This window comes from Pleurodeles waltl, chromosome 2_1 (assembly GCF_031143425.1).
Source record: "Pleurodeles waltl isolate 20211129_DDA chromosome 2_1, aPleWal1.hap1.20221129, whole genome shotgun sequence".
Taxonomy (NCBI): domain Eukaryota; kingdom Metazoa; phylum Chordata; class Amphibia; order Caudata; family Salamandridae; genus Pleurodeles; species Pleurodeles waltl.
Genome location: NC_090438.1, coordinates 786,240,338 through 786,266,891, shown reverse-complemented (window position 1 = coordinate 786,266,891; position 26,554 = coordinate 786,240,338).

Genomic DNA, 26,554 nt, shown 5'->3' with positions numbered 1-26,554 from the left:
CAAGATGGAATTCTACAGAATTGCCAACTTCCCACATGTAATAGGGTGTGTAGACGGCACACATATACAAATATGCCCTCCTGCAAATCTCGAATATCTGTTCCGCAATAGGAAGTGTACCCACTCACTGAACATCCAGGTGGTATGTGACGCCCATTATGTCATCACTGACATGGTAGCCAAATTTCCAGGTAGTACACATGACTCTTACATTTTCAGGCACAGTGGGATACACCAACGCCTAGAACGTGGGGAGTTTGGAGATGGATATCTATTAGGTATTGCTGAAGACACCCTGAAGCCATACACACAGGTCACTGTAGAAACCATTCATGCCCTGCTAACATTGCTTATTTTTGCCAAACAGGTGACAGTGCATATGCGCTACGACCATGGATACTTACCCAGCAATGAGAATGAGAGGCAATATAACAGTGCACATAGGTGGACCAGAACTGTCATAGAGAGGACCTTTGGACTGTTAAAGACAAGATTCCGATGCCTCCACAGAAGTGGAGGTGCGCTCCAGTATGCCCCAATAATAGCATTCAAGATCGTTGGCACATGTGCAATCCTCGACAACATTGCCACCAGAAGTGAGCTACATCTCACCCCTGCAGACCCTGATTCGGAGGATGACGAGCAAGAGATACCACATCACCAGCCTGGGGATAGAAGCATTGCAAATCAAGGCAGACAGAGACGGGACCACATTGCAAACCAATACTTTGGAAGGTACGTGGCAACAGACACCACACTCACCAATGTTACACACAAAGAGCCCAGTTGTGTAGTGGATCAAACAAAACATTTTAATAAGTGAACCTAATAACTAAAGAACAGAACTGTCGGTAAGAGGCTGCACATGTCCACCTTAATGAGGACGCATTAACTGCATGTGCCTCATGAGTCCTGCAGTGTTTGTGCCTAACACCTCCTCCTGGTTCGCCCAGCATGGCTCGTGCCAGGTGGGTCAGCAGACCCCTGACGTGCACTGCCACTCCACAGTATACGTGTGTCTGTGGCAGAGGCACTGCTGATAGTGAACCCCTCCTCACTGTCCTGAGGGGTCTCACCCATGCCCCTTGCCACCTGCCTGGCCTCCAACATGTCCACAGCGTGGCTAATGCGGCCCAGTCCCCGCGCCACATTCCCTTCAAAGTGGCCCAGTTCCACCTGCAGGCTCACGGTCCGTCGTGACAGGCCTGTGGTGTTCAATGCAAGACGGACAATGGACGCTGACATGCGGTCAAATCTCTGTACTAGTTGGCGCTCACGGCACCTTGCACTTTGTCTCTCAGCCACCAGTTCCGTCACCAGTTGGAGGATTGATTGTGTGAGGTAACTGACATTGTCATTCAGTCTTGTGAACTGTGTGTTCACTTCTGCCAGGCCATGTGTGAAATTGTGTTCCATCCTCTGCATTGCCCCTGAGATAATCCTCAATTGCCTTGTTTGCAGGCGCTGACCAGATAGGAGGGATGCCTCAACTGCAGACATGGATGCCTCCCCAATAACCACCTGGGCCACTGCCGGGACTCTGCGTCTGCGACGCGGTGGTGCTTCTGGCTCTTGCTGTCTCACAGTGGGGCTGGGACCAGGTGTCGTGTCTCCTTCCTCCATGTCCAGTTCTTCATCTGGAGGGGACTGTGGTGGTGTTGTGATGGGCCCTGTATTGGCTGCTGCAGCCTCCTGACCCGCCTGTGGCCTGCTGTCTTCACCCTGGATGGTGTGGCTGGTGGGGGTGTCTTGTGGGAGACCTGTGGGACATAGGGAACACACTGTCAGTCTCTAACATCTGTTGTATGCCTCATAATAAACATTTGCCTATATGCTGCCTACTGTACTACATTGCCCATAATGCACCATTCTGGTGGTTGCTAGCCTGGAATGGAGCTAGTCTGGTTGTGCATGCTGCTGTGTACTGGGTTAGTGTGGGTATAGCATTTATAGGTGTACATGCATGTTACCTGGTACTCACTTTTGGATGTCCCTTGCGCTGACGTGTCCAGTGCTCCAATTCCTGACACTGCCTCAGGCTCCAGTGTCTGCTCCACCAATTCCTCCATGGCTGTGGGTGGTTGGATGGTGGATGGGCCTCCTCGTGTGCCCCTCATCTCCCTGAGGTGCTCTGACACCCTCTCCTTTGTCCTGGAGCGCAGGTCGTACTACCGTTTTTTAATTTCTTCAATGCTCCTGTGGCTCACCCCAATGGCATTGATCCTCTCCTGGATTTCCTGACAGATCCTCCTCTTATCAGTGTCTGGGACACTCAGGGCTGCCTTTCCAAAGAGCTGGTCATGGTGCTGGCAGCATTCTTCTGTCAGCACCTCAAGTTCCTTCTCTGAGAATTTTTATTTCCTCTTCCTTCCTGCACTGCCTGTGTCTTCCATGGTAGCAGCTGTTCCTCCAGGTAGTTGCTCAGCAGTTTGAAAAGGGTGTGGTCTTCCCAGGTGTATTTGATGTCTTCCTGGCTCTGATGTCATCAGCAAGAGCCAGGAAGTGTTTTTCCAACTGTTTTGCTGCACCTGCATGCAATTTGCGGCACAGTTGCAATTTGCAACACCGACTCGCAAATTGCGAATTCGCTTTTAGCGAGGTCGCAAAAAGCGACCTCGCTAACAGCGGACTTGCAATCTGCGGTGCAACATCATTTACGAGTCGCAAATTGATGTAGCATTTTTTTGTTGGATCCCATTTTGCGAGCCGGAAATTGCGAGTCGCAATGGCTTGCAATTTCCGACTCGCAAATTTTTTCCTTCCTACATCTGGCCCTTAAACTCTCTGAGAACCATGGCTCTGATGGAGTTTTCCTACAATTAGGCAGGACATTTTCAGTGGCTAGAATAATAACTGTCCTCCCTATCCAGGTAACATAATGCAATACTGTTGTATCTTGATCTGTCTTGATACTGGATTTAAATTCTGCCAGTGAATCCGATACGGCTGAATATATAGAGCCGCCAGGCTTATGTTCTTCCAGACACTTCTCTTAACACTCAAAGGATTAGGTGCCCTACTATGAGTTTAAGGGCAAACTAGTGCGAAACATCACTGCATTGTGGTCTAACCAAAACAATGGTAAAACACCTGCCACTTGAAGATTTTTATTGCTAGAAAAGTTGCCATACAATGTGTGTCCTGCCAAATGCTTAGGATATATGACCAGTTGCGGGAGTCCTAGAGTAGCCATTGAACCAGACAAATTGACAGTGTGTTTATCCTCCATATTTTCTAAATGGTAGTTGCAGTCCCCCAGGATTGCAAAATTCACAGAGTTAATGCTTGTTTCCAGTAATGGATTGAGATAGGATATAAAGGGGGACCTAGTGCCCGAGGAGTGTTGGACCAGTAGACCGATTGTTGGACTTTTTTTGCTTATGAAGGTCATCCCCAATCTTTGTGCCTCCTGCCTCTTATGTTTTCTGACCTGTTGCTGTTGGCTTTTGAACTCTGAGCACTTTACCACTGCTAACCAGTGCTAAAGTGCATATGCTCTTTGTGTAAATTGTATGAAATTGGTTTATCCATGATTAGCATATTTGATTTTCTAGTAAGAACCTAGTAAAGTGCAGGGTCATCCCCAATCTTTTGCCTCCTGTCTCCTATTTTTTCTGACCTGTTGCTATTGGCTTTTGAACTCTGAGCACTTTACCACTGCTAACCAGTGCTAAAGTTGTTTGAAGTCTCAGGGACAATAAAGACTTCTCTCTGCCAGCACCTGGAGTCTACGGAGAGACTCCTACTCTACCCTGTGGTGCCCATCCAGTTCCTGGGACCCTGAAAGGAGAAGCTGGCAGCCTAAAGACAAAGAAATCCACGCACAGAGCTCCATGCGGGGAAACAATTGACGCAACTCTGATCTGCGGCTGAAGAAACGATGCGCTGTCGGCTGCGCAGCTGAGAAACAACGCTTGCAGGGAATGCAACTGAAGAATCGACACACGGAGCAGGAGAAACTACGCGCAGCATCGCTGACAGAGGATGGGAGATCACAACCCGTGCTGCGGGGTTTTCGGATCATCGTACGGCTGGATTTCCGACTCAAGTACCGCTGTGCGTGGCAAGACAACGCAAGGCCTGCCTGGACCCGAGAGTGCTGACCGGATCGACGCATCGCTCTCCTGCGGACAGAAGAAATAACGCACCCCGACCCGGCGAAAAGAGAAACAACGCACGGTCCCACTCATGAGTGGAATGAACGCCTCGCAAGCCTTTTTTGAGGCACACTCGCCCGTGCGGGGTTATTTTTGACGCGCCCAAGGTACTTTTTCACACTGACAGCGTTAGTGTGTGTTTGAAACTACTTAAATACTCTTTTTGATTTTTAATTGATAATTTGACTTGTGTATTGTGGATTTTTGTCGTTTTGGTCTTGTTTTGTTTAGATAAATATTTCCTATTTTTCTATATTGGTGTTGTGTCATTTTGTAGTGTTTTCATTAAGTTACTGTGTGTGTTGGTACACATACTTTACAACTAGCACTCTGAAGTTAAGACTACTGCTCTGCCAAGTTACCAAGGGGGTAAGCAGGGGTTAGCTGAGGGTGATTTTCTTTTACCTTGACTAGAGTGAGGGTCCTTGCTTGAACAGGGGGTAACCTGACTGTCAACCAAAGACCCCATTTCTAACATTGGTGATCAGCGGTTGGGATTTGGACTTGTATTTGTACTTGACATACAGTGATTAAGTGTACACTACTGTTTTGAGTTCAGACCACTACGTGACCACATACGACTTGTCTTGTGATTCTGCTTTTTGTTCTCTGATGTCCTCCTGGAAATATTGCTAATATTTTTGCACTCTGGGTTTTGGTTGTAAAGCCTTTGCAGAATGGAAGTCAATTTCTGGCACCTGTTTATCTAAAAAAAAGTGGCAGCTTAAAGCATTCTGCATGGAAAGGGGACTGGCTGTGAAGAAGAAATCCAGAAGGGAGGATCTTGAGTCAGCCCTGTTTCAGTATGAGTTGAAACGTTGCCAGGCAACACCACCAAATGAGTCTGAAGAGGAGGGAAGTGGCCCTGAGGAGGGAACGGAAAGAGATAATTGGCTCCTAGCTCGAATCCGGAGTCTGGAAGAGCTAGAAGCAGAGGTTGAGAGGGCTGAGGAGAAGAGAGACTTAGCCCTGGAAAAAGAAAGAATTGCAGCTCAAGAGATGAGCTTTGAAGAGCTGAAGCTGGAGGCCATGAGGGCTGAGTCCAGTTCAGATAGTGGCAGCAACAATCTTGTATCCAGTACTGCTGAAGAAGTGCACATGCCCACAGATGTGGTGCCCTACTTGAAGCAGGGAGTTAACATACACCAGACGTTCAGGGGTATGAGGCAGCTCCAGTGATGCACAGGGTCCCTGAGGTGGATTGAGGAACTGGCATGGGGAGTCATATTCCTACTGGTGGGAGGGACACTCTACTGACTCTAGGTGAGAGTGACAGGGAGAGGGGTTCCCCTCAGGTAGAAGTCCTGGTTAGGGAGTGTGAAGACATCCCAGAAGAGTGTGGGTTGAGTGTCAGGGATAGTCAGGTACTGTCTCACCAGTCTCAGGAGGGTGATGTGGGGTGCTTTTTCAAAGCAGAGTCACTGGATGGTTGGGTGGAGAGTACTTTGGTTAATTCATGTGAGGGGCTAAATGATGTAATTGCTGGAGAGCACATGTCTAGTCCTTATTTTCCAGAGCTACCCAACACCAGGTGGAGTGTGAGTTCTCTGACCCCAGGGAACTTACACTGGAGGCAGACCTCTGGGTGAGTACCAGAGAGTCCTAAGAGGCATTTGGGGGTGCTCCTGAAGTGAGTGGTCTAGGTATTTCCCAACCAGGTGAGGTAGGGAAGCATTGTAGTGTCCCGGTAGGTTCCAGTGTAGTGGGATGGGTGAGGGACCCCATGTCCAGTCTCAGAGGAGAAGGAATGGGGATGGGCGGAGGCCCAAGTTGCCCAAGATCTGGTCCCAGGTCCTGAATTGTTTCATGAGGGAACACTAGGAGGGGAGCCTAGACTGTATAGTTGGGCCATCTGTTGAGGGAGACCCCACAGTATCAGGAGAACTCGGGGGGGGCTGTAACCAGCATCCCACCAGTTCTGGTGTCTGACAGTGCCACTCCTAGTCAGGGGGTGCAGAAGTCCAGACAGAGGGTTGAGAGGGGGTTGTGGACCCCAGTGGAGAACTTGGAGGGTCAGGGGGTCAGCTCTGAGAGCAGAGCACCCCAGGAATGACCTTGGTGAGACCATTTATGGGCTGGGGGGAATCCAGACTCTGTCAGATGGGCAGAAGTCAGGAGACCTGCACCAGCCAGACTCTTGTGTGGCCCTTGGGGATTGTGTGTCCCCGGAGGGGGGTAAGTGTGCCCCCCTGGAAGTCCTGGTGTGCCAGGCAATGGTTCAACTGCAGGGTGGTGACTCTGGGTTGAATGATCAGGTTCAGGGGGTAAACTCTGACCTGATGGGGTAGTGTGCTTCCAAGGAAGTCCTGGTGTGCCAGGCAGTGGTTCAACCGCAGGGTGGTGACTCTGGGTTGGATGACCAGGTTCAGAGGGTAAACTCTGACCTGTGGGGGGGTAGGTATGCCCCCCAGAAAGTCCTGGGTTTCCAGGTGGTGGTCTAATCTGTGGGTACAGACCCTGGACTGGAGGATCAGGTGCAGGGGGTAAACCCTGACCTGACGGGGCAGTTTGACCAATCACCCCCCAGTGTGATTTCAAGGGGTAGTCTCCCTGAGGGGGGTGCAGAACCCTGAGAGAAGGGGAATGGGAGAGAGAGACTCACCCTTGACCCCAGTGCAATCTAACGGTACAGACCCTGGATTGGAAGGCCCCCCTGACCTTGAGGAAGGGGCTACTGCTAACAGTGCCCCTACCATGTTGTCTTCTGGGGGGGCACTCCGAGTTGGGGGGTGCAGGACCCCAGAAGAGAGGGCAGGGGGAGGGAAGCCTCACCCCTGGCCCTGGTCCAACCTGAATGTACAGACCCCAGGTTGGAGGACCCATTGCAGGTTAACAGCCCTGCACTGGTGGACGAATTGTGCAGGACTGCTTCTACAAGCACCCTGACAATGTTTGTCTCTGGGGTACCGCTCCTGGAGGGAGGGTACAGAGCCCCAGAGGGGAGGACCAGGGTCAGGCTGTCATCCCTGACCTGGTGGATGAGAGCATGGTCAAAGGGTGCCAGGCACCTGGGGCTACTGCCCCCTTTCTCCACAGTCACAGTGGTTGGAGAGACCCGAGGTCGGGCTCTCATCCCTGACAGTTGTCAGGGGTCACTGTGGCTTGCTGTCCTGGTGGACAGAGTTGCCCCTGGGAGTAGGGACGAGAGTCACACCCCGGGGGTAGAGTGGGCAACAACACTGTGTTGGCCCTGGAGGTACTATCTGTCCATTGGGATACATCTGTGAGCAAAGTAATGTTAGGTGCTGCACAGATGGTATCTGCAGATGTGGAGAAGGGTTCCCCATGGGTTAGCTTAGTGTGCCCTGACAGTATGTGCAGAGGGATTCGACTGGAGTCAGGAAGGCTTAGAACTGGAACATGCCCCTGCTGTTGTGGGCCTGGGTCCTTGTTCTATCGCCCCAATCAGGGAAGTACATCAAGGTATTGATTGTTCTCCTCTGGCTTTAGGCTGGTAGGGGGTTGTGTTGGACTTTTTTTGCTTATGCAGGGTCATCCCCAATCTTTTTGCCTCCTGCCTCCTATTTTTTCTGACCTGTTGCTATTGGCTCTTGAACTCTGAGCACTTTACCACTGCTAACCAGTGCTACAGTGCATATGCTCTCTGTGTAAATTGTATGTAATTAGTTTATCCATGATTGGCATATTTGATTTACTAGTAAGTCCATAGTAAAGTGCACTACAGGTGCCAGGACCTGTAAATCAAATGCTACTGGTGGGCCTACAGCACTGATTGTGCCACCCACATAAGTAGCTAAGTAATCATGTCTCAGACCTGCCATTGCAGTGTCTGTGTGTGCAGTTTTAACTGTAAATTCGACTTGGCAAGTGTACCCACTTGCCAGGCCTAAACCTTCCCTTTTCTTACTTGTAAGGCACACCTAAGGTAGGCCCTAGGTAGCCCCAAGGGCAAGGTGTAGTGTATGGTTAAAGTAGGACATATACTAATGTGTTTTATATGTCCTGACAGTTTAATATTGCTAAATTTGTTTTTCACTGTTGCAAAGCCTGTCCCTCTCATAGGTTAACATTGGGGCTACCTTTAAATCTGATTGACCCCTTCGCTGACAGGCCTTTTCCCCTCCTGTGCCGAGCCTTTTTTTGGCTATTTGGGGCAGTTCGCGCGTAGGCCCTCATAATGTTTTGTTCACATAGGCTAAACGTGCCAAATTTGCGTCCTTCTTTTCCAGCATCCTAGGGATTCTAGAGGTACCCAGACTTTGTGGGTTCCCCTGAAGGAGACCAAGAAATTAGCCAAAATACAGCAACAATTTTTTATTTTTTTTTTAAATGGGAAAAAGGGCTGCAGAAGAAGGCTTGTGGTTTTCCCCTGAAAATGGCATCAACAAAGGGTTTGCGGTGGTAAAATCACCATCTTCCCAGCTTTCAGGAGCAGGCAGACTTGAATTAGAAAACCCAATTGTTCAACACAATTTTGACATTTTACTGGGACATGCCCCATTTTTACTATTTTTTGTGCTTTCAGCCCCCTTCCAGTTAGTGACAGAAATAGGCAAGAAACCAATGCTGGATCCCAGAAAGCTAAACATTTCTGAAAAGTAGACAAAATTCTGAATTCAGCAAGGGGTCATTTGTGTAGATCCTACAAGTGTTTCTTACAGAAAATAACAGCTGAAATAAAAGAATATTGAAATTGAGGTGAAAAAAACAGCCCTTTTTTTCCACATTTTACTCTGTGACTTTTTCCTGCGATGTCAGATTTTTTAGAGCAATAAACAGTTACGTCAGCTGGATTCTTCTGGCTGCGGGGATATATAGGGCTTGTGGGTTCATCAAGAACCCTAGGTACCCAGAGTCAATAAATGAGCTGCACCTTGCAATGGGTTTTCATTCTATACCGGGTATACAGCAATTCATTTGCTGAAAAATAAAAAATGAAAAATAGGTATCAAGAAAACCTTTGTATTTCCAAAATGGCCACAATATAAGGTGTTGAGAAGCAGTGGTTATTTGCACATCTCTCAATTCCGAGGTGCTTATACTAGCACGTGAATTACAGGGCATTTCTCAAATAGACATCTTTTTTACACACTGTCTTATATTTGAAGGAAAAAATGTAGAGAAAGACAAGGGGCAATAACACTTGTTTTGCTATTCTGTGTTCCCCCATGTTTGCCGATAAAAATGGTAACTCGCTTGTGTGGGTAGGCCTAGCGCCCGCGACAGGAAAAGCCCCAAAACACAACATGGACACATCACATTTTCACAAAGAAAACAGAGCTGTTTTTTGCAAAGTGGCTAGCTGTGGATTTTGGCCTCTAGCTCAGCCGTCACCTAGGGAATCCTACCAAACATGCGCAGTTTTGAAAACTAGACACCTAGGGGAATCCAAGATGGGGTGACTTGTGGGGCTCTGACCAGGTTCTGTTACCCAAAATCCTTTGCAAACCTCAAAATTTGGCCCAAAAAACATTTTTTCCTCTCATTTCGGTGACAGAAAGTTCTGGAATCAGAGAGGAGCCACAAATTTCCTTCCATCCAGCGTTCCCTCAAGTCTCCCGATAAAAATGGTACCTCACTTGTGGGGGTAGGCCTAGGGCCCGCGACAGGAAAAGCCCCAAAACACAACGTGGACACATCACATTTTCACAAAAAAAAACAGAGATGTTTTTTGCAAAGTGCCTAGCTGTGGATTTTGGCCTCTAGCTCAGCCGGCACCTAGGGAATCATACAAAACATGCGCAGTTTTGAAAACTAGACACCTAGGGGAATCCAAGATGGGGTGACTTGTGGGGCTCTGACCAGGTTCTATTACCCAGAATCCTTTGCAAACCTCAAAATTTGGCCCAAAAAACATTTTTTCCTCTCATTTCGGTGACAGAAAGTTCTGGAATCAGAGAGGAGCCACAAATTTCCTTCCATCTAGCGTTCCCCCAAGTCTCCCGATAAAAATGGTACCTCACTTGTGGGGGTAGGGCTAGGGTCCGCGACAGGAAAAGCCCCAAAACACAACGTGGACACATCACATTTTCACAAAAAAAAACAGAGATGTTTTTTGCAAAGTGGCTAGCTGTGGATTTTGGCCTCTAGCTCAGCCGGCACCTAGAGAAACCTAGCAAACCTGAGCAGTTTTGAAAACTAGACACCTAGGGGAATCCAAGATGGGGTGACTTGTGGGGCTCTGACCAGATTCTGTTACCCAGAATCCTTTGCAAACCTCAAAATGTGGGCAAAAAAACACTTTTACCCCTCATTTCGGTGACAGAAAGTTCTGTAATCAGAGAGGAGCCACAAATTTCCTTCTACCCAGCGTTCCCCCAAGTCTCCCAAAAAAATGGTACCTCACTTGTGGAGGTAGGCCTAGCGCCCGCGACAGGAAAAGCCCCACAATACAACGTGGACACATCACATTTTCACAAAGAAAACAGAGCTGTTTTTTGCAAAGTGCCTAGCTGTGGATTTTGGCCTCTAACTCAGCTGGCACCTAGGGAAACCTAGCAAACCTGCGCAGTTTTGAAAGCTAGACACCTAGGAGAATCCAAGATGGGGTGACTTGTGGGGCTCTGACCAGATTCTGTTACCCAGAATCCTTTGCAAACCTCAGAATTTGGCCAAAAAAACACTTTTACCTCTGATTTCGGTGACAGAAAGTTCTGTAATCAGAGAGGAGCCACAAATTTCCTTCCTTCCAGCGTTCCCCCAAGTCTCCCGATACAAATGGTACCTCACTTGTGGTGGTAGGCATAGCGCCTGCAACAGGAAAAGCCCCAAAACACAACGTGGACACATCACATTTTCACAAAGAAACCAGATCTGTTTTTTGCAAAGTGCCTAGCTGTGGATTTTGGCCTCTAGCTCAGCCGGCACCTAGAGAAACCTAGCACACCTGCACAGTTCTGAAAACTAGACACCTAGGGGAATCCAAGATGGGGTGACTTGTGGGGCTCTGACCAAGTTCTGTCACCCAGAATCCTTTGCAAACCTCAAAATTTGCCCCAGAAAAATACCTTTTCCTCTCATTTCGGTGACAGAAAGTTATGGAATCAAAGAGGAGCCACAAGTTTCCTTCCACCCAGCGTTCCCCCAAGTCTCCCGATAAAAATGGTACCTCACTTTTGTGGGTGGGCCTACTGCCCGCGAAAGGAAATGCCCCAAAACACTATCTGGACACATCAAAATTATTAAATACAAAACAACCTGTTTTTGCAGGGGGCACCTGCGTTTTTGGTCCTGCACTCAGCAGCCTTCTAGGGAAACCTACCAAACCCAGACATTTCTAAAAACTAGACACCCGAGGGAGTCTAGTGAGGTGTGACTTGCTCGGATCCCCCAATGTTGTCTCACCCAGAATCCTCAGCAAACCTCAAATTTAGCTAAAAAATCACATTTTTCCCACATTTCTGTGTGGGATCACCGCACTGGGACACATTTCATACCACCCAATGTTCCCCTCAGTCTCCTGGTAAAAATGATACCTCATTTGTGTAGGTGGGCCAAGTGCTTGTGAAAGGGAAGAGCCAAAAACATGTTGATATTGAGGGGGAACCAAAGGGGTCCAAAAGGGCAGTTTGCAAAAAATATTTTTAGGTTGACAAGTGCAGCAGAATTTTTATCGGTATAGATGAGACAATGCTGGGTGGCATTTTGTGGATTCCTGCAGATTCCGGAAGGTTCCATCAAAAAAACGTGGGAAAAATGTGTGATTTCCAGCAAAGTTGGAGGTTTGCAGGGGATTGTGGGTACGAAAATGGTGCGGGTGCATGTGAAACACATCACCCTTGAATCACCCTGATGTTTAGTTTTCAGATGTGTCTAGGTCTTGTGGATTTTTCTACATGGCAGCGTCCCAAAGTCCATAAATTACAGCCCCCACCATTCCAAGTGGGACGATTTTGAGAGTTAGCTAAGCTCTCATGGCCCAAATGTAAAACTAAAACCCACAATAATCAAATGTCTTCTTGCTTGCTGTGGGATAAGATGTTTTAGAGTGCGGGGAGAGCTGAAAGACTGTTACCCCCTTCAGTTGAGGTGGGGGTGTAACCAGGCCCATACTGGTTGGAAGCCACCGCCCCAATTTTTTTTTTTTAATTCCCTGGCACCAAGTAGACTTTCTGCCCCCCCAGGGTGTGGATCAGGGGTAATTGCCCCATCTGCCCACTGGTGGGCAGAACAACTTTGGCCCCATTTATTTGGGGTGGGGGTATGGCCATACCCCCACCCTCTTATTTTTGAAAAAAAAAACTTCTCTGGCCTCTGGTGGGCTTTCTGCCCCCCCATGGGCAGATAGGCCTTCCAAAAATAGGCCCAAGGGGGGGCAGATATGGCCAACAGTAATGTGCCCCCATGGGGAGCGACCATTACCCAAGGGGCTGCCCCCCTAAAGAAAACACACGCATACACACACACCAATCCCTGGTGCCTAAGTGGTTTCTGCCCCATAGGGGCAGATTGGCCTAACAAAAATCGGCCGAGCTGCCCCCAAGGGTGGCAGAAATGGTCTAAATGCAATTTGCCCCCCAGGGGAGCGACCCATGCCTAAGGGGTCGCTCCCCACCTCTAAAAAACAAAACAAAAACAGAAAAAAAGTATCCCTGGCTCCTAGAGGCTTCTGCCCCCCGGGGGCAAATCGGCTTAATAACAATAGACCGATCTGCCCCCGGGGGGGCAGAAAAGGCCTAAAATATATTTGATCCCCCCCCCGGAGCAACCCTTACCTAAGGGGTCGCTCCCCACCTCTAAAAATCAAAAAAAACAACAACAAAAAAAATTATCCCTGGTGCCTAGAGGCTTCTGCCCCCCTGGGGGTAGATCGGCCTAATACCAATAGGCCGATCTGCCCCCGGGGGGGCAGAAATGGCCTAAAATAAATTTGCCCCCACCCCCCCACTCCCCCGGGGAGCACCCCCTGGCTAAGGGGTCTCTCTCCACCTCTACAAAAAAAAAAAAAATGTATCCCTGGCGCCTAGAGGCTTCTGCCCCCCTGGGGGCAGATTGGCCTAATAACAATAGGCCGATCTGCCCCCAGGGGGGGCAAAAATGGCCTAAAATAAATTTGTCCCCCTGCCCCCCTGGGGAGAAACCCTTGCCTAAGGGGTCGCTCCCCTTGATTGACATTGGTGTGAAAAAAAAAGATCCCCGGTGCCTAGTGGTTTCTGCCCCCCTTGGGGGCAGATTGACCTAACAAAAATCAGACGATCTGCCCCCAAGGAGGGCAGAAATAGTCTAAAGACAATGTGCCCCCAGGGGAGCGACCCTTGGCTAAGGGGTCGCTCCCCACCTCTAAAAAATATAACAAAAACAAAATGTATTCCTGGCGCCTAGAGGCTTCTGCCCCCCCCCCCCAGGGGCAGATCGGCCTAGTAACAATAGGCCGATCTGCCCTCAGGGGGGCAGAAATGGCCTAAAATAAATTTGCCCCCTCGCCCCACCCCCCCCCAGGGAGCGACCCTTGCCTAAGGGGTCACTCCCTTTGCGTGACATTGGCGCAAAAAAAAGATCTCCAGTGCCTAGTGGTTTCTGCCCCCCCTTAAGGGCAGATTGACCTAACAAGGGGGGCAGAAATGGTCTAAATACAACTTGCCCCCCAGGGGTGCACCCTTGCCTAAGGGGTCGCTCCCCATCTCTAAAAAAACACACAAAAAAGAATAGCCTGGTGCCTAGAGGTTTCTGCCCCCCCCGGGGGCAGATAGGCCTAATAACAGGGGGGGCAGAAATGGCCTAAAATAAATTTGCCCCCCTGCGGAGCAACCTTTGCCTAAGGGGTCGCTCCCCTTCTGTGAATTTGGCATTAAAAAAAAACCTCTCTGGTGTCTAGTGGTTTCTGCCCCCACTGGCCTCATAAAAGTAGACCAATGTGCCCCCAAGGGGGGAAGAGATGGCCTAAATATAATTTCCCCCTAGGAAGCGACCCTTGCCTAAAACACACAAAAAACAAACAAAAAAATTATCCCTGGTGCCTGGTGGATCGGCCTAACAATAGGCTGATCTGCCTCCCTGTGGGCAGAAAAGGCCTTGAAAAATATTGCCCCCACAGGGAGCGACCCTTGCCCAAAAGGTCGCTCCCCTTATGCCAATTTCAAATAATAAATAAATCCCTGGTGTCTAGTGGGCATTTCAAAAGCTGGATTGCTTCACAATCCGGCTTTTGAAGTGCTCTGAGAGACTTCAGAGGGAAGGAAATTCCTTTACTTCCCTTTGAAGCCTCTCAGGCCCCCATCACATGATCGGAAGAGAAATGCTATGCATTTCTCTTCCAATCGCGCTGGAAGCTGAGCTTCTAGCACGATGGGGAAGTGGCCTCTCATGAGGTCAGAGCGCATTTGCGCGCTGACATCATTAGATGTCACTGGGGGGGTCAGGGCTTCCCCTTCCATCCCTGCCTTGGGGGGGTGGGAGGGAAGCCCACAGAGGGAGCGCTAGCGCTCCCTCTGAGCTCAGGTCCGAGGACGTAATGGTTACGTCCTCGGCACATGAGCACTGTGCCGCAGGACATAACCATTACGTCCGCGACACAGAAGGGGTTACTGTGTAGATTCTCTTTGGGAGCGGATGGACATGTGGAGTTTGGGGTCTCTGAGCTCACAATTTAAAAATACATCTTTTAGTAAAGTTGATTTTAAGATTGTGTGTTTGAAAATGCCACTTTTAGAAAGTGAACATTTTCATGCTTATACCATTTCTCTGACTCTGCCTGTTTGTGGATTCCCTGTCTGGGTCAGTTTGACAGTTGGGCTGGTTGCACCTCACACTAGACAGTGGAACAAAGAGAGCTGGGGTGTAGCCTGCATATCCTGATGAGCCATCTGTGCTAGGAGGGAGGGGAGGAGTGGTCACTCACACCTGAAAGGGCTGTGCCTGCCCACACACAATGCAGTCTCCAACCCCCCGGTGAGTGTCTGGGGCCTGGCCTGGGCAAGGCAGGATTTCACATTCAAAAGAAACTTTACTTTGAAGTAGGCCTCCTTCAAAGGAGAAATTGGGTATAAGAAGGGCACCCAAAACCACAGACTTTAGAAACACTTCTGGAAACAAGAGGAACCTCTGCCTGGAGAAGAGATGAAGAGCTGAGGAAGAAGAGCTGCCTCGCCTGTGACTGTGCTTTGTGGAGCTGTTAACACGTCCCTTTATGATAATTTATTACACATTAGGACTCGTTTTTGGCCAATGTATCTTTTGACCCAGTTGAGAGACACCTTAGGACGAGATAGCTAATCAATATGTCATTCAATACGTCAATGATGTCATCAATATTTATTACAACAATGCATTTCACTTTAGTCAAAGACATTAATCAATCCAATACACCACCATGACCTTGCAGTCATGAATAACCACACCAGTTTAGTAGACTTTTATGAGTGCTATTCCCTATTAATTACAATTCTAGAAGCAGATGTGTTAATCTTAAAACCAAGAAACACAATAGCATAGTCACAATATGGCAACTCTGATAAGATTTCATTAAGGCAAGAATCACAAACATTAGAACATAACACAGCGTGTACATAGATCAAATTTTAGCAGTCATCAACGCGTCGGTTCAACAAAGCATAGATTCAGTCGTTTGTCTATTTGCGTCAGTTTAGTGAGCACCTGTCCTAACCACTGATTAGCATTGGCATGTTGGGCTTCATGCAAAACAATTTAGAACACCAATTTGGAAAACATCTAGCTACGGTCTCTGTCAAAAGTAAGCAGTTGGTACCTAGAAAGGAAAAGCAAACAGACAAGTCACAATTTCATTGTCATAGTTACCCTCCAAGGTTTAGGTCAGCACTCAGAGTCAGTCTTCGTCTTCAGGACATCAGTCGATTCGCCATCAGTCAAAACTCAGTTCTGGGGCAAAAGGGGCACTTCCCTCATAAGGAGGCAAAGTGTAAAATGGGCAAATCTAAGGAAGAGGATGGTTCTAAGAAAATCAGCAAAGTCACCAAACAGAGTGACAAACTTTCTGGATAAAATCAATAGCATTCTCTAACCCACCTAAATGACACCCTGTGTCATGGGTTTTTATCCCTTTTTCGTAGTACATTCCCCTAAAATTCCATTGGTTTACGGTTATACCCCACTATCTTTACCCTATTAGAAAACAGATTATGGCCCTCATTACGAGCCTGGCGGTCTGTGACCGCCAGGCTCGCGGTTGGCGGGAGCACCGCCGACAGCCTGGCGGTGCCCCTTAGGGCATTCTGACCGCGGCGCTTTGGCCGCGGTCAGTGCAGGAAAACCGGCGTTCTCCCGCCGGTTTTCCGCTACCCGTCAGAATCCTCCAAGGCGGCGCAGCATGCTGCGCCGCCTTGGGGATTCTGACACCCCCTACCGCCATCCTGTTCCTGGCGGTTCGCCCGCCAGGAACAGGATGGCGGTAGGGGGTGTCGCGGGGCCCCTGGGGGCCCCTGCAGTGCCCATGCCAATGGCATGGGCACTGCAGGGGCCCCCGTTAGAGGGCCCCGCTTGTATTTCACTGTCTGCATAGCAGACAGTGAAATACGCGACGGGTGCAGTAGCACCCGTCGCACCTTCCCACTCCGCCGGCTCGATTCCGAGCCGGCGTCCTCGTGGGAAGGTTGTTTCCCGCTGGGCTGGCGGGCGGCCTTAAGGCGGCCGCCCGCCTGCCCAGCGGGAAACTCAGAATACCGGCCGCGGTCTTCAGACCGCGGTGCGGTATTCCTGCGGCGCAACTTTGGCGGGCGGCCTCCGCCGCCCGTCAAAGTTGTAATGAGGGCCTATATCATTAATCTTTCACCCCATATTATTTTACAGACATGTTATTGGTCCATGTGATTGACGTCTTCGGAGGTAGCACGTCCGGTATGATTTCATCCTTCTGTAATTCTTTGCACATCTTTTGGTCAGTAGCTCCATTGTCTTCACCGGTTTAAATGACCTTGTACATTACACTAATCTACACTGTTACATTTCAGCTAGCACTCTCCTACAAGCAATATAACAGATCCACTTTGATTACATTCAGCTTCTAGTTTTGAAGAAAACAAGAGGCCATGTCCTTTTTCGAGTCAGCACACTGAACGTTAGAAAAACACATTTAATATGAGAGCCAGGCAGCTAAGCTTCGGCTCCTGCTAACTTAAGACCTACAGGATTCATTTAGCATTATTGTAATAATATAATCATTAGTAATTAGTACAAAACCACACTTTAATATCATATTCTATCAACATTAGTCATTTCTATTAGTTCCTGTATACATTGGCCACCACTCCCCGTGGTCACATTTCAAGTGCACGTTTAAGCAAAATACATGAATATAATTTCTAAGCGGCATTATCACACATTAGTTCATAAACATTTCATGTTAATATAAATTATATAAGATACGCGCTCTCAGAGCTATCCTGCAGTTGCTGCTTCTGCCAGAGTAAGAGGGCAAAGACTGGATTTGTGTACCTTCCATCTTGAGAAGAAATCTCCAAGGGCATGATCTAGAGCTTGCCTCCTGTTGTTTTTAGTCTCAGGAACAGCAAATACTTCTCTCTGAAAGCACCTGGAGTCTCTGGAGAGTCTCCTACTCTGCCCTGTGGTGTTTATCCAGTTCCTGGGACCCTGAAAGGAGAAGCTGGCAGCCTAAAGACAAGGAAATCCACCCACAGAGCTCCGTGCAGGGAAAAGATTGACGTGACTCCGATCTGTGGCTAAAGAAATAGCACGCCGCCCGCTCCGCAGCTGAGAAACGACACTCGCAGGGAATGCGACCGAAGAATCGACGCACGGAGCAGGAGAAACGATGTGCAGTATCGCTGACGGAGGCTGGGAGATGACAACCCGCGCTGAGGGGTTTTCGGATCATCGTGCGGCTGGATTTCCAACTCAAGTACCGCTGTGCGTGGATAAACAACGCAAGGCCTGCCCGGACCCGAGAGTGCCTACCGGATCGACATATTGCTCTCCTGCGGAGAGAAGAAATGATGTGCCCGACCCGGCGAAATGAGAAACGACGCACGGTCCTGCTCATGAGTGGACTCAACGCCTCGCAAGCCCTTTCTGACGCGCAATCGCCCGTGCGGGGTTATTTTTGACGCATCCAAGGTACTTTTTCACGCTGACAGCGTTAGTGTGTGTTTAAAACTACTTAAAGACTCTTTTTGATTTTTAATTGATAACTTGACTTTTGTATTGTGGATTTTTGTCATTTTGGTCTTGTTTTGTTTAGATAAATATTTCCTATTTTTCTAAACTGGTGTTGTGTCATTTTGTAGTGTTTTCATTAAGTTACTGTGTGTGTTGGTACAAATACTTTACACCTAGCACTCAGAAGATAAGCCTACTGCTCTGCCAAGCTACCAAGGGGGTAAGCAGGGGTTAGCTGTGGGTGATTCTCTTTTACCCTGACTAGAGTGAGGGTCCTTGCTTGAACAGGGGGTAACCTGACTGTCAACCAAAGACCCAATTTCTAACACCGATAAATGTATAATGATTGGTAAGTTTTAATTGAAAACTGAGAGATTAATATTATCCATTACTAACATCTTAAAAAAACAACTGATAAAAATAACACTACAAATTACAATAGCCAGCCCTCATCCCTTTCTACATGATCTGTCCACTCTTGCACTTGTGTCCAGGCTGGAGGTGACATCTATGTCGGGATTATGCATCTCTAGTAATTCCAAAAACTCTAATTTGTGTTTAATTGAAGACCTAGCGTTCATCAGAACACTAATACTGGTTTTGCAAGAAGTGGTACTGGATGGTGGAGTAAAGCTTACCCTAGTCACTGAATAGGTATCGGTATGGAGGGGGGTCCAATCACAGTTGGAACAATAAACCACTTCCAAATCGGACTCCAGCTCTAAAATGGTACAGGCCAACTTTTCACCTCCCTATTTAAGGGCCATAATCTCTGCCCTTGAGGACTGTAGAAAGCAGAATTTTCTTGTTGCCAACAGACCAAGGGTCATAGCCCTCAGCACGATCTGGGCAAGGACGGGCACAAACGGGCTTGCCTTTGGCGTGGTCACGTCAGTCTGCACATTTGCAAATATTGGCCTATCGCAAACACACTCACACACACACACTGGCCAAACAAATGAGGCATGGTAACACTGAAGAAAGCATTTCTTTCATGCACTGATGACTAGTACTGGGCCTACTGGCTGGATGGCCCATTGGCAACCTAGGCCATATAGTAAAGTAAATGAATATTGTAGATGTAACAAACATGGTAATAAGGTACTGACCTGTGCAACATTTTTCCTTTACACAAAGTAAACAATGAAAAGGAGAAAGATACCTAGGCCTGTATCATTAGGAGAGGGTGTCAATCCACTAAGAATTGCATGTTCACTGGTCTTCACTCTCTGCTTGACCTCAAATCACCAGGCTTCTTTCTCACAAGGACAAGTAGAGTCACCCATTCAGGGGAGTCAACTGGTTGTATCGCACCCCCTTTTACATTTGTTTCCAATAGAATAAACACTCTTTATATACAATCTATGTTATGTGCCTAAGCTTGATTTTCATGGGTATGGCTTTATCAATCAGTTTGATCTCATGTGAGAAAACATGTATTTCTTCCCAGATCATCCTTGCAAACATATTTGGTGTTTTCCATAATTCTACCTGCAAGGTATTCTTTTTCATCCTTTTCACACTGTATCTATATGGGACTGAAGAAATGTTCAACTAATTAATGAGCTCCTTGCCCCATAATACTTTCTTCCTTTCCTCTTCAAAATTCTTACCATCCATGGCAATTAGGTAATTATAAGTAATTCAAACTATGAACTCTATTGCATGGCAGGTTCTCCTGGTGGCTCTGAGAAAAGTGGTGATAAAAACTACTAATGCATCCTGGAAGGATCACAGTGTAGTGAGACCAAACTTGAAATACAGTGGAAGAAATAATTTAGCACAGGAAATTGCTTTATATTCCCTTTAGCAAAACTCTGTCTTCGCAACTTTTGCAATGTAAAGCACTGAGCAAATAGATGGCTCCAACCAGTATGATATGCCAAATTTAATTTGAGTGAATAGTTATGAATATTTGTGAATAGCAGCTTTAAATTTAAACTAGAAAAGCAGATGTTTCACAATGAATCCCTTTAGAAAATTGATTAGCCACAAATTCTACCTATCAGGGTTCTCTTTGAAAATAGGAAGACGTATAGACCGGTGAAGGAAGAGCTCCTTTATTGTGTGACAAGACTGCAACAGGCAGTGGTATTGAGTGTTACAAAAAAATCACAAAAAATGATGAGGAATACCTTCAATACATCTAAATACTGGCAATTACTCAAGTAGCATTCCAATCCACCATGCCACCTCGGTTTTGATATATACAAATCAGTCGTGACCCTGCTCCAATAGGAACAATACAGCATGAACTGCCCAGGCATGGCATTCCTGAACTGGAGCACAACCAATTAAGACTGGTATCCTTCTGATTAGGGCTCCTCAGTTGAGTGAAGCTGGGTTCCAGTGTCACAGTGAGGATGGGACACATGTTTGGGCACAACCTTGGCACTTACCACCTTACATGCACTGCCGTAAGTGGCAAGGATATGCACAGACATGGGTCCAAGCCCACTGTGCCCCTGGAACCAAGATATACCCATCTCAGGAGCCCCAGTTAGGGCAAAACTGGTCTGGGTTGCTTAAGTTCTGGTTCAGGGAGGATCTGGCCTGGCAGTGCAAACTGAATCATCCTATTGAATCAGGGTCAAGACTTATTTGCGTACGGCTGGGTCCAAACTGAGGTGGCAGTGTGGGCAAAAAAGGATGGGTTGGAGTGCTACCCCAAGCAACTGCCTGTGGTTAAGCAAATTGCAAGCATTTCTCCCATCAACTTATGTGTGTTAAATGTATGGGGTGACTCAGAGCCAAAGATCAGTGATATGTCGAAGGTTAGCACAGCGACGAGGAAAGTGTTTGCTCTTGGACTCAGTGGAATTCCAAGCTCTCCTGGTGCATCAAATGCAGAGTGAAGCATAGTGGTTTGATGGCTTAGCAAAGATCACCACCAAAATGTGGATGTTCAAACAACAGACAAAAAGGTAAGTTGAAGACTTCTTTATTTAGAGCCCTTCAGTGGAGAGCTAACTTGATGGATCCAGCTTTGAACTTCCAGCCAATTATCAACAGAACAACGGCCCCGAATCAAAGGATAGCAATGTAAGGTAATACATGGACATAACGCATGAGATATAAACATAGCATGAGGACTTCAACATAACCACAATGCCCTGCGGGCAAAAGGCATATACATAAAGGAAACATCTAGACATAAAACAAGGACAACAAGCTACAAAATAGTGGTCTTACTCTATTGTGTGAGTATGATTTTTTTTAAATGTTCCTCCCTCATTTTCTACTTAGATTTCTCTACTCCCCTCCAATTAGTAGTAAGCATTCTCAATTTTTCAGCCATTTCCCATTCTCCCTCCCCATTTATTTAAAAATTATTACTTAAATGTTCATATATTTCCATCACCTTGCCAGAGATCTTAGCACAGAAAACATGGGAGAGTTTGAGGGAGAATTCTGTTGAGAATTGCATTCTGTAGGACTGAAGTGTTACTTTACATACTACAAAATCCAGTTTGTAAACTGAGTCCATTTATCTGCCACACAATATTTTTGCTATTGATGTTGTGACATACCATAACTTTTAGGGCCAGATGTATGATGCATTTTTGCTGTCACAAAGGGCCCTTTGCGACCACAGAAATGCATTTTGGAATGTGTAAATTCCAATTTGTGATTCGGTAACTTGTTACTGAATCGCAATTTGGAATTGCGACTACATACCGATTCGGTATTAGGAAGGGGCGTGGCAAGGGCGTCCCTTCCTAATTCCAAATCGCAGAGGTATGTAGGAATGTTTTGTGACATAAATGCGGTAGCAAAACATTTGCATTTTACCACCTACTTCAAAAAGGTCACAGGGAAAAGGGAAGAAATGCGCAGTAATTTAAAGATCACACATTCCTGCCCTTTTCCCTGCGCTGGGCCACCTTAGGTAGCCTAGTGCCAATTCAGGCACCCTTGTGTCAACACAAGCACCCTTTCACCATTGTGCAAGGGTGCCCACATTTCATGCAGGGTTGCTTTGTGCAGTAAGTGGCACCTTTCTACACAAAATCAATCCTAAGAGCCTTTTCCCTGTTTCTATGCAGCACAGATAGAGGAAAAGGAGAAATAAATGTATTTCTCCTCGTTATGCCTCTCCTGTGGAGGCTTATCTTTTTGGCACATTACCGGGTTTACAAGTTCTTGTAAATCCTGGAATGTGCCAAAATCCATAGATTTTGCATGGAAACATCCACGCAACACCCATGGAATGGCTTTCCTGGCGCAGAGTAATGCAACGGAGCAATCTTCACTGCATTATTTACTCGAGATATAAGAAGCCACACAGGGCCCCAAAAAAGCCTTGCGTCACTTCTTAAATCTCAGTTAAGGTTTGCGTTGCTCTTGCAACATGTTGTATGGTGCAAGAGCGGTTGAAACCAGGTCATAAATATGCTTCTGAATGTATAACTTAACATCTATGTGGGTATTTTTCCTTTATTAATATTTCAATTATGAGCGATACATTATCTACCAGTAATAACTATTTTTCTATGTTTTAGCAAAACAGGTTTTAACAAATTGTGTGTAGCAAATGTTTTAAATCGTACACTAAACATTTGGAAAGAAAACAGTTCAAAAGTTAAGTGTCCGGTTTCATCACAGAGCCCTTCCATTTCCGAACCCGAGTGCAATAATAAACGACAATATTTCAACACCAGTCAATTACCACATATTTCAGGGATGGTTACCAAAACCTACCCACAATGTTTCATAGCAACCATCTTTGACTTCAGTTCCAAAGGACAAATCCTCATGGACAAAAAAGATGCTGCGCACCATATTGTACTGCCAGGATTCACGTGTGACATGTATTTCTCTTACATTTGTGTTTTATCAACATGCGTGATAGGTTATTTAAACTGAAAAGCAGAAAACGTTTCCTCAGTGTGACTAGGTCTTTGTCTGAAGATTTTTCACTTCATACTTTGAGTTTCATCGCATTTTAAACAAATCAAATTATACAATCATACCACACTAAAAGTCAAATAACTCAGTTTAAATAGTATCTTGTTTAAAACTAAAGGCTGATATATTCACACATATTCACATAAAACTCAAAGGCACACGTTAAGGCATGAAAAGAAAAAGACCAGAACCTCAATCACAGCTAAACATTTTAATTCTTTACACAATTTCAATTATATCTAGTAGTCTAATTAACTCTTCAATATATAAATTATCAGCAGAACCCTTTTAGCAATAGTGAAATGTAGTAAACTAGTTTTCATAGTGGCAGAATTTTTCTGGAATTTCAGTGAACTCAAATCTGTTTAGAGTTCATCATTTCAAATAGTAGCTGTCCCAATAGAATTGACTCATCCGTACCCAGCCTTACATCCATGTTTCCAGGTCAATATCAGTTGCATTCAGTGGCTCCCCCAGGCTCAAGAACTATTTGTTTAAAGGTTACCAAGAATGCACAAGAATGTTTAATATCTATGGTGGTCAATGTCGTCTACCACTAGTACCCCGGAGCTCAAAGTACTATGGAGCAGATTTAATATTTTTCCATGCAGCGCAACATAGCAAGACAGCTTGTTGCCCTGCATTCAAGGGAGAGGGAAGGAATGCACCACATGTACCTAGATGTGGCACATTCCTGTCCTCTTCCTCTGCTTGTGCACAGTCTGCAGCCTAGTGCCAATGCAGGCACTCTTGCGGCATGAAGACAATGTGCCTGCATTACAAGCAGGGCATTTTTTGTGCTGGAAGAGGCACCTTCTTGCAGAAAAACAATCCTTAGAGACATTTTCCTCTTTCTAAATGTGCTGCATTCTGCAGTAATGAGAAGAAATAAACATATATCTGCTTGTTGCACCTCTGATTAGAAGGAGTACAATTCTGATGGATTCCCATGTGTACCAGTGTTAGTAAATCTGGGAATATTTCAAAATACTTGGGTGGATGCATAGGAACATCCACACTCCACCCGTGTAATGCCCCTTCCATTCAGAATAGCATTAGGTAGTGACTTGAGCGGCCTTGTGTTACTCCAGATTTACCAAGTCATGTAGTGGCCTTGCGTGGCTTGATATATTTTATTCTAGGGGACTCATGTCACCGGAGCCCCCTTTTGTGGCACAAGGGTGACACAAAACCTTATTAAATCTGGGCCCATGTCACTCCAATTGGTTAGCCAAGCCCCCCTCTTTGGGTAACAAAGGACCACATGTACGAAATTTCAGATTTGCGACCGGCAAATTGCGAATCAGAGCGACTCGCAATTTGTGAGTCGCAAATCCTAATGTAGGATGGTGTCCCTGATACCATCTGGGACTTGCAAGGGGGTCACAAATGCCCACCTCATGAATAATCATGAGGTGGGTCACAATTTGCGACCCCCTTGCAAATGGTGGCCCTCACAGGGATGGTGGCCTGCTGCTGTGACTGCTTTTCAACAAAGTAGTTTTTTTTTTTTTTTGTAATGCAGCCCATTTTCCTTAAAGGAAAACAAGATGCATTACAAAAACAAAAAGTAAATGTTTTCGTTTCATTTTTTCAGAGCAGGCAGTGGTCCATAGGACCTGAAAAATTGGTTACAGTGACATTCACAACGGGGGAGGGGTCCCTTGGGGACCCCTTCCCTTTTGCGAATGGGTTAGCACCCATTTGAAATGGGTGCAAAATGCGATTGGTTTGCGACTGCGTTCGTGGTCACAAAACAATCCTACATTGCACTGCGAGTTGCAATTAGGAAGGGAACACCCCTTCCTAATTGCGAGTAACAAGGACTTGTGCATCGCGATGTGCTTTTTACACGTCGCAAACAGCGAAATTGGCTGTTGCGGCATGCAAAAAGCTACCTACATGTTGCCTATAATCACCAGTGGTGGCACCATCAAGCTGTCAAGGCTTAATCTTGGAAGTGATAATAACTTAGAAAACATATAACATAGTTATGACACATAATACAGTAAATATCATACCACTTTATACCTAATAAAAAGGTTCTTGTCTACATATGGGAATAGCCATAGTAAGACACACCATAAACCATGTTGCTCTGGCACCTCATAAAGCCAAGATATCAACCCAAGCATTATTCTAGATCTTTGGGAGCACTAGCATAAACAAACTGAAATCTTTGCATGGTGAAATTTAAGAGGAGTAAACTAATCCTAAACTCTAGATGCAACTACTTATACTCATATTGAATTGCGGAGACTTATACTCAGACTACACCGAAGGGAATCAAGATTATTAACCCCTTCTGGGCCGGGGACGTAATGGTTACATCCAATGGCACAGTGCTCCTGTGCAGAGGACGTAACCATCATGTCCTCGGCCTGGAGTTCGGAGGGTGCGCTAGTGCTCCCTCCATGGGCTTAAAGGCAGGGATGGAAGGAGAAGCCCTTCCCCTTCCACCCCGACCCCCCAGTGACGTCTGATGATGTCAGCGAGTGATTGCATGCTGACCTCATCAGAGGCCACCTCCCCACTGCACTGGAAGTTCAGCTTCCAGCTCGATCGGAAGAGAAATGCTTTGCATTTCTCTTCCGATCATGTGATGGGGGCCTGAGAGGCTTCAAAGGGAAGGAAAGGAATTTCTTTCCCTTTGAAGTCTCTCAGAGCATTTCAGAAGCCCGATTGTGAAACGATCCGGCTTCTGAAATGCCCACCAAACACCAGGGATTTTTGTCTAACTAGAAATTGGCATAAGGGGAGTGACCCCTTGGGCAAGGGTCGCTCCCTAGGGGGGCAATTTTTCTCAAGGCCTGTTCTGCCCAGACCTATTGTAATTAGGCAAATCTGCCCGGTTGGGGGGGGGCAGAAAACTCTAGGTGCCAGGGATCTGTTTTTGTTTTTTTTTGCTTTTTGTGTTGTTGATTTTTAGAGGTGGGGAGCGACCCCTTAGGCAAGGGCGGCTCCCATAGGGGACATATTATAATTAGGCCATTTCTGCCCCCCATGGGGGCAGATCGGCCTATTTTTATGAGGCCAATCTGCCCCCAAGGGGGGCAGAAACCACTAGACACCAGGGAGATTTTTTTTTTTAAGGTGAATTCACGCAAGGGGAGTCACCCCTTAGGCAAGGGTCGCTCCCTTGGTGGGGCAAATTTATTTTAGGCCATTTCTGCCCCCCCGGGGGCAGATCGGCCTCTTGTTATTAGGCCGATCTGCACCCAGGGGGGGCAGAAACCTCTAGGCGCCAGGGATTATTATTTTTTTCTTTTTGTTTTTTAGAGGTGGGGAGCGACCCTTTAGGCAAGGGTCATTCCCCTGGGGGGCAAATTGTATTTAGACCATTTCTGCCCCCCTTGGGGGCAGATTGGCGTATTTCTATTTGGCCAATCTACCCCCAAGGGGAGCAGAAACCACTGGGCACTGGGTTATTTTTTATTTGC